Raw genomic sequence first — 13,886 nt, 5'->3', positions numbered from 1 at the left:
CAATGCCAATTTATGAGGATGTATGCCAATGTCTACTTCTCTCTCACTTGGCTTCTTCATAAGGATCCATTTCATTGGGTGGTGGATTAAGAGAAATGTTTTTCCATACTCAAGCACATATTGGTATGCTCCGGTGCTCATTACCTCGAATCGGTGTATCATTTTTCATGTTCACACATAACAGTGCTCAACAAGATGTGCTCAGGTAGATGACACCCTCAAGATGGACCGGCCTATGCACTATGCTAGCCACATCAACTCAATCGAGATGAGTGGAATTACTCCACCACTGAGAGGGACAGTTATGCTATTGTTTTATGCCCTTTATAAAAATTTTCATTATTTATTGGGGACCCATTTTGTGGTAATTACTAATCATTAGGCCTTAAAGTATCTCAAGTGGGATGAGTCGCATCTAGAGGTGGTATTTCTTTTTAAGGAGTTTAACTTCAATATTATGGTGCCATTGAGGAAAGAGCATGTGATGGCTGATCATCTTTCAAGAGTAACTATTGGGGAACCTTCTTTTTCCCTCCTTTTGCCATTTGTGATGACCTTTCAGACAACATGTTGTTTGCTATGGTTGCCACTCCCACTTAGTGTAAGGATATTATGGTGCTACTGACAACATGGCCCACTTCCCTAAATCAATGAGCCCCAAAGAGAAGCATAGACTTCTCATCAAGAGCCGATCATACCAATTCATCATGGGTCAACTCTACAAGATGGGGAGGGATGAGGTTCTTTGCATGCATCAACACTCATGATGTGAACTTATATGTGGAAGATTCCCACGAAGGTCAAGTTGGTAGTAGCCATTTTCCAGGGCACATCACAACAAAGAAGATTATGCACTCTAGGCTATAGTGGCCTTCACCTTTTATAGATTGTAAGAACCATTTGTGCTCGTGTGATGTGTGCTAGAGATCGTGTCATCCCAAGCCCACAAGTAGGCATTTCTCTCCACTGCACATCTCCACCCCGTGGGAGCGCTTTCAGAGATGGGGCATAGACTTTATGGGGCGTATCACTCGCAAAATCTCATGCAAGAATCTTTTTATACATTCTTGTGGCTATATATTATTCCACCAATTGGGTAGAGGAAAAGGCCACGAGGTACAACACAGTGACAATGCCGGCCATAGTGGCCAAATTCTTCTAAGAGAACATTTTTACTAGATTTGGGTGCCCGACCACAATTTGCAATAGGGGATTCGTTCCTTGTTTAGAACTTGTAAGTCCTTCTTATCTATATCAAACTTAGATGGAAAGATACAGTTATTAGTGGGAGTAACACAACCTTTATATGGAGACACATCAACAAGAACTGTCTTCCTAGGATCACATTTAAAGGCTTTGGACATTCTCTCTAATGGCTTAAACATTACCTCAATACCTGGGCTATTTGGCCAAAACAATTTCTTCTTCTCATAAGTGTAACAAGCCTTTTGACCCCAAATGGAAAAAAAGGAAGTATTTTCCCATCTTTATTTAGCAAACCTCTCATCATTTGAAGAACATTATCCTTCATTGCAATTGACCAGATCCCAACATTAAATCTTTCTAAAAGGGTCTACAAAAATTTTATACAGTATAAGATATCTTTTTGGAGCATACATAGTGGATTGATGCAACGGTAATGGTTGAATACCACACTTCAATAGAAATTCATTTAAATCCAACACCATGATTAGCATCGCTTTTCTAGATATTTTTTGTCTTGTACAACTCTCATTGTCACCTGTAAACTGACTCCTCCATAACTTTAGCATCATTTTCATTTGTAGGAATATCGAAATGAAGCTTGGTACTAATGCTCTTTCCTTATGAATATCAGAGGTTCCTACTCAATTCAAATATTTATAATGTTCATATCAATTATAACATTAAAACTCTATTGACACTACATTCTCATAAAAAGACTCTACTGACACCACATTAAAATAATGTGCATGGAAAAATGGCCTTAGGGCCATTCTATACCCTTATGGCATAGTAACACATAAGACATGGACCTAAGATGATTCTTAATTTGTAAAAATATTAGCCTAATGAAACATGCATTCTTATTATAACTTATTGGATAAATGGAAAGACTTAATATGGCAACAGAGAAGAGTAATCTTTCAATCATCAATGTAGAATGTACATAGTGCCAAAGAAACTCGTAGTCAACAAACAACTCTTCCCCAACATGAACGTCACTTAAAGGTTTCAACACATATGTATCCATACTCGACTAAATTCACATTTGTGTTTTCTATATGCCAAGGTAGAAAATATGGGACAAGAGTGTAGCATACATTTGGTCTCATGTTCATGTCATGACAACTATTTATATATCCTGCCACATTTTCATATTCTACATCACCAACAATATACACCAAATAATCTACACAATCTACTTTTGGGTCCTTTTGAAATAAGTACTTCAAAGCCCTTGGATATACCTCGCACAACTCCTTCCAATCATCGAGACAATACTTATCTCCTTCGTAGTAGAGAATAGTTACACCTCGTTTGAGAGGAGTGTGCACAAATAACCGAAGACCTACTCCTTATATAGTTGAGACATGGACCATAATAGCTTTACAAGGCTTTTAACTCTTAGACAAAAAAAAAACACTTGTCAATTAAACAAGATAAAAAGTATATAATCATGTCAATTCTTAGCATCAAAAAATTCTTATAATAATCTAGAAACATAGATCAATACTCTTGATCCTCTAATCTAAAAGCCTTACAATCGCACTTTCAGGCTCATACTTTGTTATAGTTTGTTGAAGGCCCATTACAATTGGCTGAGAACTAGATGCTTTCAAAGGTAGAATCTTTGTTGGGTTGTGGTTGTTCCTCAGGGATTCTCGCCCACTATCTAATAACACTACCATAGTTTGTAAATTTTAGAAGCTCTGGCTACACCTCTTTACTTTCTTGAGCACTCGGCAATTCAAAAGGAGTTGGTGAGTATGGTTATGAAAGCCCATGGAGCTGAGAAGATCACTCTTACATCAACCTTTCTCTTTACGTACTTTGTGTGGCAAGATGGAAAACAAATTAAAACAAAGCTTGACATCATCAGGCAGCACAATTGGAGGTTAATTCTCAAGGCATGTGTCTGCGTGAAGTTGGAGCACGCTTTGTCAGTGCAGTTGTAGAGATAAAAAGCTCAAAGGCGCAAATTTCCTTTGCAAAATTGCAGCTATGTATCTTGAGCCATGTGCTCTTTGGCCTTGTAACTCTCCTCCCTAGTGATGAGAATATGGTGGTCAAGAAGATAATTCTCGTGTATGGGGGGAAAGAGAAAGGGAGTGTTGTGGATAGTGATGACGAATTTGATATCATTTACATGACAGATTAACATTGCTTCATCATTCACAAAGTAGGGAGCTGTTGACCTATCATTTTGCATGGCTAGGTGCAAGTTGTTATGTGCCTAGTGTACCTCTTGGCTGTTCTAGTAAACGAGCTCTTGCGCAGGACACTCTTTGCCTTCTTGTTAGAGAGGGTTTTTTTTTCTCTTGTGCCAACCTTTTAAGCGGTCAATGTGTGTTATATTTTCACTCACATTTTATCTATTGTTACTCTTCTAACACTCCCTTCTATATCTTGAGTTGTATGTGTGCGTGCTCCTGGAACTTGAACCAAACAGTTAGATTAGAGGAGGTCAGCCAAGCACACCCTTACCAAAAGGAAGCATGCCAGCACGCTCTAGCACTCCCTTCTGTGTCTTGATCTTTGCATGCGTGCGTGCTCCCAGATCTTGAACTCAACAATGGGATCAAAGCAGGTTACCCAAGCACATCCTTAGCTTATCAAGGAAGCTCGCTGGTTGCTACACGCGTTTCGCCCTAGCTTGCCTCAGAAGGTCCCCAAATGTGAGTTCACGTGGGTAATGGACAATGTACTTGTCCCAGCCATCAAGGTTCTATGCATATGGAGACTCTACAAGGAGATTGAGCAAGTGAATATCGTCAAGAAACAGGTCAGGGGCAACGTACTCCGTAGCATTCACAAATGGAAGAAGATGAAAGCTTGGGTGAGGATTGTTTGGAGCTAGGTGACCTAGGTTACGAGCTTGAGTCACAAATTCGAGTGGCACTGCATAGACAAGTCAAGGTGGAGGCACATACGTGTTGCTGCTGCTCCTTGTACTAATTGCTGAAAGTGATGTGCACACGTCAAAGTGTGTGGGACTCGTAAAGGGAAGAAAGACACAAAGAGTTCTTGGATGAACATGTCGTCATGTACCTCTGAGACTGAATGGTACCCAACTTTCTCTATTGATGGCCGTTGAACCTTCATCTCCGTGATAATATTGTAATATACTGTTATGGTCTTTGTTCATGTATACAAGCTAGTTAATCATATTTAATCTTCACATATTACGCATGAACTTAGTTTACCCCCAACTTATCATACTTTTGGAGCACGTTTCCATATCTTTTTTACACTTAGCCATTTCCTTTATAGGAATTTTCATGCAACTCAAATGACAGTTGATTGAATAGCTGGGATGTTCCCTCTCTTAACCCACAACCATGATGGCCAGGAATGGCCATGCATCAGCCACCTGGCTCTCTCCTCTAATGCCTCATTATGCACTTTCAATTGAATGCCATGAACATGGCATTAAATCAAAAGGATATACCCTTACCCCTCACCTGTATACTCTCTGTGCTTCCCCCTTCTCTCTACTCTCTCCTCGCCCCTCTCCTCTCTCCTCCCCCTCTTCTACTATCTACCCTCTTCTTTCTCTACTCTCTTCCTCACTCACTCAAAAAACGATGAGCCGATGCTTCTTATAAGAGAAGCCACCTTTCATAAATAGAAAGCACATTTCGTTTTCACAATTAGAAAGTTAAAAATAGTAAGCTTTTAAGTATATGCTTTTATCACCGTTCATCATTCTTCACTCTCTTCAATAATCTTCAACAAAACAAATGAATTATTCAAAACAAGATTTGGCACTCTATTCAAGCACTCATGATTTTAACCTAATTTTTACTTAGCATATTGATTTGAACATAATATTGGTAGGTTGAATGAAGAAGTCTTCATTCTATTCATCTTGTCTCCCCCACTTCAACACGCCCATGATTATGTTGAGCATTGTTGCCATCACCGCCGTCAGAACACTGACCACCCATCCACATCCTCTTCTTTTGGATCTATTGGCCATAAGCTTCTCAATAGGGATGACTACTAGAAGTCAAAAATATAGTGTTGGTATATTGTTTGCAATGGAGACAGTTGCATGCTCTTTGGATTTGCACAGAGCATGAGTTCAAAAGTGATAGAAGCACTTAAGCTCCATTATAATCCATGCACCACGACCATGTGCCATTAAGTCTAACTGCCCGTATGAAATATATGGCAGCTTTTATAATTCAACATAATTGTATGTGTGTGTGTGCATGCATATATGAGCATCTATTTAAAAAAAGCAATGCATGTGGATAAAAAATCACGCTCTAATCCACAATCCACTTGTATGAATATCGTTACTCGAAATCATCACAGGTGGCCTGTTTTTCACCTACATTCCTTAGAGAGTTAGAGGAAGAGGAGGATAGGCCACCACAGCTTAATTTGTCCTTGTCTCGTACTTGATCTGGACATGCCATGTTAAGCATCTGAACCTTGTTTATGGCTTGATCTCTGTCACTTCCACCTAGTCTATAGTCAGAGAGACGGCTATGTGCAATTAGCCTCTACCCCAACATCTTCATGAAAGGATTTGTGCGTTCTCAATGTGCGGTACAAGCCTAGTCTGTTTGTTCCTTGCTGCCTTCAGATTATGATGTATTTTCATATTGAGGACATAGCTACATGATTTAAGCCTCTATAATAATTAGAGGGGGCAGAGGTTCTTTTTATCATGAGTGATGTGATTCTATGGGAGAATCAAATTAGAACCATTTTGCCATTTGTTGGTCCTTGTTGGACACATTTGGAAGAAGAGGACACATTCGAAGTTTGACCACATAAGCTTTCACAACTAATTCTCCGACTTCTAGCAACTATGAAGAGCTCTTAATTATAGATGGTAGCAGCAAAGGGAATGGGCTGATGTAGATCTATATGTGGTTATTGTGGCAACTTCTTCTTTGGGTGTGAGTGAGGAACTTTTTACAAACTACTTGTGGCAAAGGCAGCTCTTACGCCCCTCCATAGACAGTTACATTCCTCATAGCATGGCCACATATTTTTGTAATCTCAAAAGTGCTTAACTTTTGTAATCCCAAAAAATGCTACACTCTTGTGATGTCAAAAGCGCATAGCTTTAGAAGCCCAATCTATTTATGTAATCTCAAAAGCATTGTACTCTTTGATAATATGATTGTAGTGAGCTCTTTTGTGCGAAATGCAGAGTGTCAAAACTCTCTTTTGACGTCCTTAATGACGTTATGTATGATTGCTTTGAGTCTTTTATTCACTCTATGTGATTGTCTTACTGTTGATCTTGCTAGTGTAGCATATACTCCTCACTTTCTCTTGTCTAAGTGATTAGTGATTGATTTGAAGCATTAAGAGGAGGCACTTAGGAGGTGGGCCCTTACACCTGCTTAAGATCCTAACTCTCACAACAGAGAACAAGGAATGGGACAAAACCAGCCCTAATCCCAACGGGACTATGACTTCTATCTTCGACAAAGAAGGGAACACACAAACAATGGAGCCCATACTCTAATGGGACTATGACTTCTATCTTTGAAAGAGAAAAGAGCACACAATCACGGGAGGAAACCAAAGCGTTGGCACATCAAATGGCAAGCAAACCGCACCCAACAAGTGAACACACACTCTCAATTACAAATTATCAACTCCAAACCAAGGGCATCCCTGTCCAAATCTTCCTTCACACTATCTTAACAAATCAAAACAAAGGAACTGTCTCCGTCCAAGATTTAACAAAGCATTCACTGCTGCTGCCACCCCACAGGAGAGCTTGCCTCCTCTTGACAAATGCACCAAACGGTTGGATTTGCTTTTCCCACATCCGACGGGGCTGAATTAATCACTAGTCTAAGGGTAAGAATCAACTGATAGGAACCCTAATCACTGCAATGATAATCAACACCAAGAAATCATTGATGCTAATCATCCCCATAACATAAATCAAGATCAATCTCAATCCGTGTACATAAACCTATTAAGCTCCTCATGCTCCATGGTCAAGTGAAGGAAAGAAACCTGCCCTTTCACATCCAGTGGTTTTTTAATGAGTGGTAATCCTAGGCCTATATCCCTTTGGCCGGCCTGGCCCGCCTTGCATTGCTCTGTGAGCTCGTCTATGATCTTGTATCATTCTACTACCATGTTCTTACATTCATTTAACATGCTCACATGCATCTGTCAAGGATAAAAAAACTAAACCAAAGTTGAAACGCATCAGGATTCAGCCTAGAACAAGGCCAGGATTGGAGGGTGATTAGATGGGTAAGGGCTGTTTTAGAAGAGGATGTCAGCTGGCCCATCATGGGTAGCTTGCGGGGCAGTTCAAGGCCATCCTGCTTAAAATGGTTATTTCTATTGTTCGGTAATTAGACACATCATTTTTTTTGGGGGGGGGGGGCAAAGGATTGTAAAACCCTTCTCTGTACAAGGAGGCTTAGGAAGTTGTGGCGTTTGATTTAAGGTTTTATGTCTCCATCGATTTGAATGTACTAGTTTGTTTCTGGAGATAATGTGAGGAGGAAGTCAATGAGCTGCAGAGGATACCCTTATTTAAACTCAAGACCTCCCCCTTCTGAGACACAAACCCACACTGCTATGTCAGCTTACATCAATCCTTTTCGCTATAAATTGAAGAGGAAATTGATTTTGAACAAGCATTTCTTCACACTTTAATCTACATAAAACTAAATCTCTTTGAGGAGGTATTTTTCCTCCTCCCATTTACTTGAGAAAGCTTTTTTGAAAATTGAACAAGTTCTAGGCTAAACTTAGGTTATATTTAACAGAACCCTACCTTGAACCATATGGCTAGTGACCACATTTAAGCTCCACGGAGCTCGCTGCTGCTGGCTTTGATCGACTATGTTGTAGGCCGCTCTGTCGATATTAGGGTGCTTACAGACTACGGGCCTGCGCACGAACAAGGTTCAGAGCTATGGGCAGCCACCTTTTTCATAAACATTCGCTGGGCGGTTGCACCCTTTACAGATTGCGGGCGTGCCCATGGAAAAGGCATCCGGCACTTCGCCAGTCTGCCCATGGCTCGGCTGCCCATGGTTCGTCGACACACCAACACACTCTGGATCCTACAACACACACGTTGCTGACATCTCCTCCATTGAGCTCAAACCAACAGAAACGACGACCTGCTTTTGGCGCTGAAGGGGGCGGGCCTGCAAGGCCCCCTTCCTTCTAATCACATTACACCTCTGCTGCATGGCTAGCAGTCTCGGTGGCCAGCAGTTCACCTCTACTGGATGGACACCCCCACATTTTTTCTCAAATCTTCTCTGCAAATGTTTCACAAATGTTTGCTCAGATTCCCTTCCTTGCTTGCCTGAGATAGGCACTGCGTTTTGTTTTCACAAGATCCGGACACATGCAAGGTTGGCCAAAGGAGGACCTCTAGTGGGCGGCACTCCAGTCAGATATCCTGGCTGCCATGTGGGAGTGGATTTCTCCCTAGAGGAGTAAGGGAGGCTTCACAAGCGTTCCCTCAGAACCATTCCTTGCTTGTGAGCAGATGGCTGAAAGCTCCCTGCTCCCTGTTATTACTCCTACTCTCTTGTGAGGCAGAGCTCTAATTCTTCTGGATACAATGTAAGGGTGGATGACAATCATCAGTTGTCCTTGACTAGGTGAGACTCTTGTTGGGAGACAATCAGTAGCTTAGGTACTCTGCACACTTGGAAAAAAGGGGAAAAAAATAGCAAAAGGGGGAGGTCTCCTTGCCCATTCTCGTGGATGGGGAGTCTCCCCCGTCCATCTCCCTCCCCAACTGGGAAAAGGGGGTGATCTATAAATAACCTTCAAAAGACATGATTAATTTTGAGATCCTTGCAAGGTTGCTGGTGGCTACCTCATGACTATAGAGGGGTCTACTGGTTCTCTTGTAGTGTCCATCTGCTCTATATGTACCTATCTCACTCACACCCTCCATAGCCGATGGGAGCATCACTAATCTCTCTCACTGTGCTAGTAACTGATGAAAAACAGGTAGAGGGAGAGGAGACACACACACAGGAGCAAACCCTAATGTATTAATCAAACCCTAACTATAGAGAGAAGCCATATCCCATCTCACCCAATGCATAAAGCCATAATCCATAATCTACAACACACTACTTGTGTTGTGTCCACACACAGCTAATCCTAGCTAATGTTCACACACTATGACTAGCTGGACGCGGTCATTTATGTCTCACACATGTTACTATCTAACGTGTCAGCACATAGTGCAACTGGCACAAGCTGACATCGAGCTTGAATCTCAACAGCCCCTCTCAAGCTCATGATGTACTGCCATAAATGAAGATGTAGATGAGCTTGGGCTATTAAAGCTCTCAACACTACCCCTCAAGCTCATCCCATGTACTCCCAACATAGTATGGAAGTACTCAAACTTCTCCCTGCTAAGTGGCTTTGTAAAGATCTCGGCCACCTGCTCTTCAGTCTTCACATACTGCAAATCCACTGTACCATCCAATACTTTCTCTCTGACAAAATGATAGTGAACCTCTATATGTTTGGTCCGTGCATGAAAAACTGGATTCTTGGCCAACTATATGCTTCTCATGTTGTCACAATGAATGACAACCTTACCATCAATAGACTCACCCAAATCAGCCAAGAGACTCTTTAACCATACTCCTTCACATGTAGAAATGGCTGCACCCCTGTATTCAGCCTCTGTACTAGATAAAGAAATAGTAGGTTGCTTCTTACTGCTCCCACTCACCACTTCCAAATGTAAAGGCATAACCACTAGTAGACCTCCTGTCATACGAGCTACTTGCCCAATCTGCGTCTGTGTAGCCGTGTACATCCAAGCCTTTATCATGCTCATAATAAAGAAGACCATAATGTGCAGTGGTTTTTACATAGCACTTTACATAGCACATAATGCGTCTCACTACATCCAAATGAGGTTTTCTGGGGCTTTGCATAAATTGGCTTACTAGTCCACAGCATAACTGAGCCGGTCGTGTGATAGTCATGTAAATAAGACTGCCAACCATCTTTCTATACATAGATGGATCATCCAACTCTTCACCAAAATTAGCCCACAGCTTCACATTCTGCTCCAAAGGTGTACTCATTGGCTTACACCACCCTGTCATCCCATATTTTGCCAACATATCCAATGCATATTGGCGTTGCACTAACCATGTCCCTGCATGGTCTTTGATCACTTCAATCTCAAGAAAATATCTCAATTCACCTAAGTCATATCAAACTGCCCACTCAATGCCTTCTTGACATGCATAACATCTGTAGCATGATCTCTTGTGACAATCAAGTCATCTACATAGATGACAAGCAAGACAATCCCATGATCTGTTTTCTTCACATAGAGTGAAGAATCTGCTGAAGAAACCAAATCTAAGGGAGATAAGATATCGGCTTATCTTATCACTCCAAGCACGAGGTGCTTGCTTCAAACCATATAATGCTTTCTTTAATCTATATACATGAGTGGGGTACCTCGGGTGTACATATCCTTTTGGTTGTGCCATATAAACTTCCTCTTGTAAATCACCATTTAGAAATGCATTTTTCACATCCATTTGATGCATTTCCCAATCATTTGCTCTTGCAGCCATAGCAATAACTGCTCTCACTGTTCCCATCTTTGCAACTGGACTAAATGTTTCATCATAGTCCAAGCCTTGGGTTTGTGCATAACCCTTAGCTACCAACCGTGCTTTATGGCACTCAATGGAACCATCTGATTTGCATTTTACCTTATAAACCCATTTGCAACCAATGACATTTTTGCCTTGTGGTAAGACAACCAAATCCCAAGTTTCATTATGGACCAATGCATCCATCTCAACATCCATTGCCTTCTCCCATACATGCTTCCCAATAGCTTCTGTATAGCATGTAGGCTCCACATGCTTCACCAAAGAGGTCATATATGCGTAATGCATAGCACGATATGTCAACCTGTCAACTGGATACTTGACCCTTTGGGACCTCCGCAATGCATGCGGATCACTCTGAACACCTGTCACCACTCTAGCATGTGGAGGCACATATCTATCCTGCCTTGCACCTGGTGTGTGTAAAACTGGTATCCCAAGTTCCTCATCCAAACTTTCTAAACTTGACGACTCATAACCTGTAATGCCAATTCCTTCAACCTTCTGTTTCCCTTTATCCCCATCACTTCTCCCAGTGCTCACACTCTCATGTCTGCATCCTGACCATGGACGTATAGTGCTACTCTCAGACTCTGCTAGCCCAGACATAGAAATAGAATTTGCTTGTGGGGCAAGTTCACATGCACATCAGCATCAACGGAATCAATGACACCCTCATCCTTTGTCTTGTACCAACTAGTAAGTTCATCAAACACCACATCTCGTGAGATAACCACTTGCCTAGTTTGTGGATTGTAACATTTATATGCCTTGCGATCTTGTGCATACCCAACAAAAATGCACTTTTCTACCACATGCACATAAGCTATGCTACCAAACACTTTGAGGTGTCCAATGTCTGGCCTAAAACCTGTAAGACGTATCTCTGGCGTACTTCCATGTATGGCTACTGTGGGTGTCTTATTAAGTACATACACCGCTGTGGCACATGCTTCTGCCCAATAATAATCTGGCATGCTCTTTTCATTGAGCATTGCCCTAGCCACATCACAAATGACTCTATTTTTCCTCTCAGCAACACCATTTTGCTGAGGTGTGTACCTACAAGTTAGCTACCTTCTTATGCCATGCTTTCTCAAGAAATTCTCAAAAGCATGTGAGGTGTATTCACCACCTCCATCTATTCTCAAACATTTTATCCAAGAGCCATATTGCTTCTCTGCAAAAGCTTTGAAGTCCATAAACTTTCCCAGCACTTCACTTTTCTCTCTGAGAAAGTAAATCCAAGTCATTCTGCTGAAATCATCAAAATGAATGTTACATAATACAAGCTGCCTTTAATGGATGGGTTTTGAGCAGGGCCCCATACATCACTATGAACTATCTCAAGTGGTCTGCTACTCATGTTGCCTTCTTTAGGAAATGGCAACCTTGCTCGCTTTCCAAACTGGCAAGCATCACAGACATGCATATTCCCATCATACTTGAATCTAGGCAGCCCACTAACAATGCCTCTTGCCTGCATGTTCTTTAACCTTTGTATGTTCACATGTCCAATCCTTTTATGCCACATGTCAATGTCCTGTACCACATTTTGGCTTTTAGAGAACATGACCGATTTCAACTCAGGAATCCCAGCATCCAACTTAAATAACCTGCCTTCTTTCTTGCCTTTGGCAATGACTCTACATCTATTTTTGAAATCCTCAACAAAGCAACCATACTCATTGAAACGAACCTATAAACCTTGTTCAACCATTTGACCAACTGAGGCCAAACTTTTTGTAATAGAAGGAACATACAAGACATCTGCCATAGACTTTGTTTCACCATTATGCATCACCAATGGTACACTTCCACTTCCAACAACATGAGTGATAGCATGTTGGGAATCATCATCTGTTTTCACATAGCCTTTCATATCCGTTGGCTTCATATGTTCAAACCATTCGCCATGATAAGTCATATGGTTTGATGTTCCACAGTCCATATACCAAGTGTCATCACTGTCTCCATTTGTCATCATAGATCCCACGACATGTTTCATGGCAAACAAGTGATTTGTGCTACCATTATTACTGCTTGATGCAAAATTTTCACATTTACATAATTTCTACCATTTGCATAATTTCCACCATGTTGTGCATAATGTCCACCATGTTGTGCTCTACCCCCTCTCAAATCATTTTGTTTGCGGTAACAATTCCGTGCCATATGACCAAGCTTTCCACAGTAATGGCATTCCACATTTTGCATAGATGCTTGTTGGCCTTGCCAACGTCCTCTTCCACATTTTGCATAGATGCTTGTTGGCCTTGCCAACGTCCTCTTCCACGAGGATTACCTCTGCCTCTCTGAGGTGTATATCCACGACCACCTCTAGCACCATATGTAGGCTGAAAATTCTGTTGTGGTGACCTATCCTGCCATCCACGACCATTACCATGACCTCATGATGCAAATCTCCCCCTGCCTCTAAATCCCCTTTGTGAATAGAAAGCTTGATTCCTGCCATTATCATCATGGCTAGTAGATGCATCATGAAAAGAGTCAGTGAGTTTGATTTCCTCAACAAGCAAGAGTGAAACCAACTCATCAAAATCTGGTAAACCTGTACTCCGAACAGAGATAGATGTAACAAAAAACTTGTACTCTTTGCCAAGACCACGCAAGGTAATGTCTACCAAATCATCATCAGGCATAGGGGCATTGATAGTTGCCAATGCATCTGCATAATTCTTTATCTCTTGTACATAATCGTGAATACTCCTTCCTTTTCGCTTCACATTATGAATCTGTTGTCTCACAACTGAGACTTACGAGCACTAGTATCTGTATCAAACAACTTTACCAACGTATCCCATGCATCCTTGGGATTCTCAGCATCATGTATATGTATGAGTATAGCATCTAAGATACATATAGACAGGTAATGCAAAACTTTGTATGCTCTCTCTCTGACCATTGTTTTATGAGCTACAACCTATTGTGTAGCTTGTCGGGGTAGTTTCGGCTTTAGCTCCGCACCTGTAAAACAAGGTTCCAAAATCCTTTTCCTTTTAGAAAGCTTTTAATCCTGTACTTCCATGCTTGGAAGTT

This window comes from Cibotium barometz, chromosome 8 (genome assembly GCF_041138505.1).
Source record: "Cibotium barometz isolate CiBa-2024 chromosome 8, ASM4113850v1, whole genome shotgun sequence".
Classification (NCBI taxonomy): Eukaryota; Viridiplantae; Streptophyta; class Polypodiopsida; order Cyatheales; family Cibotiaceae; genus Cibotium; species Cibotium barometz.
Note: the sequence above shows the minus strand (reverse complement) of the source record.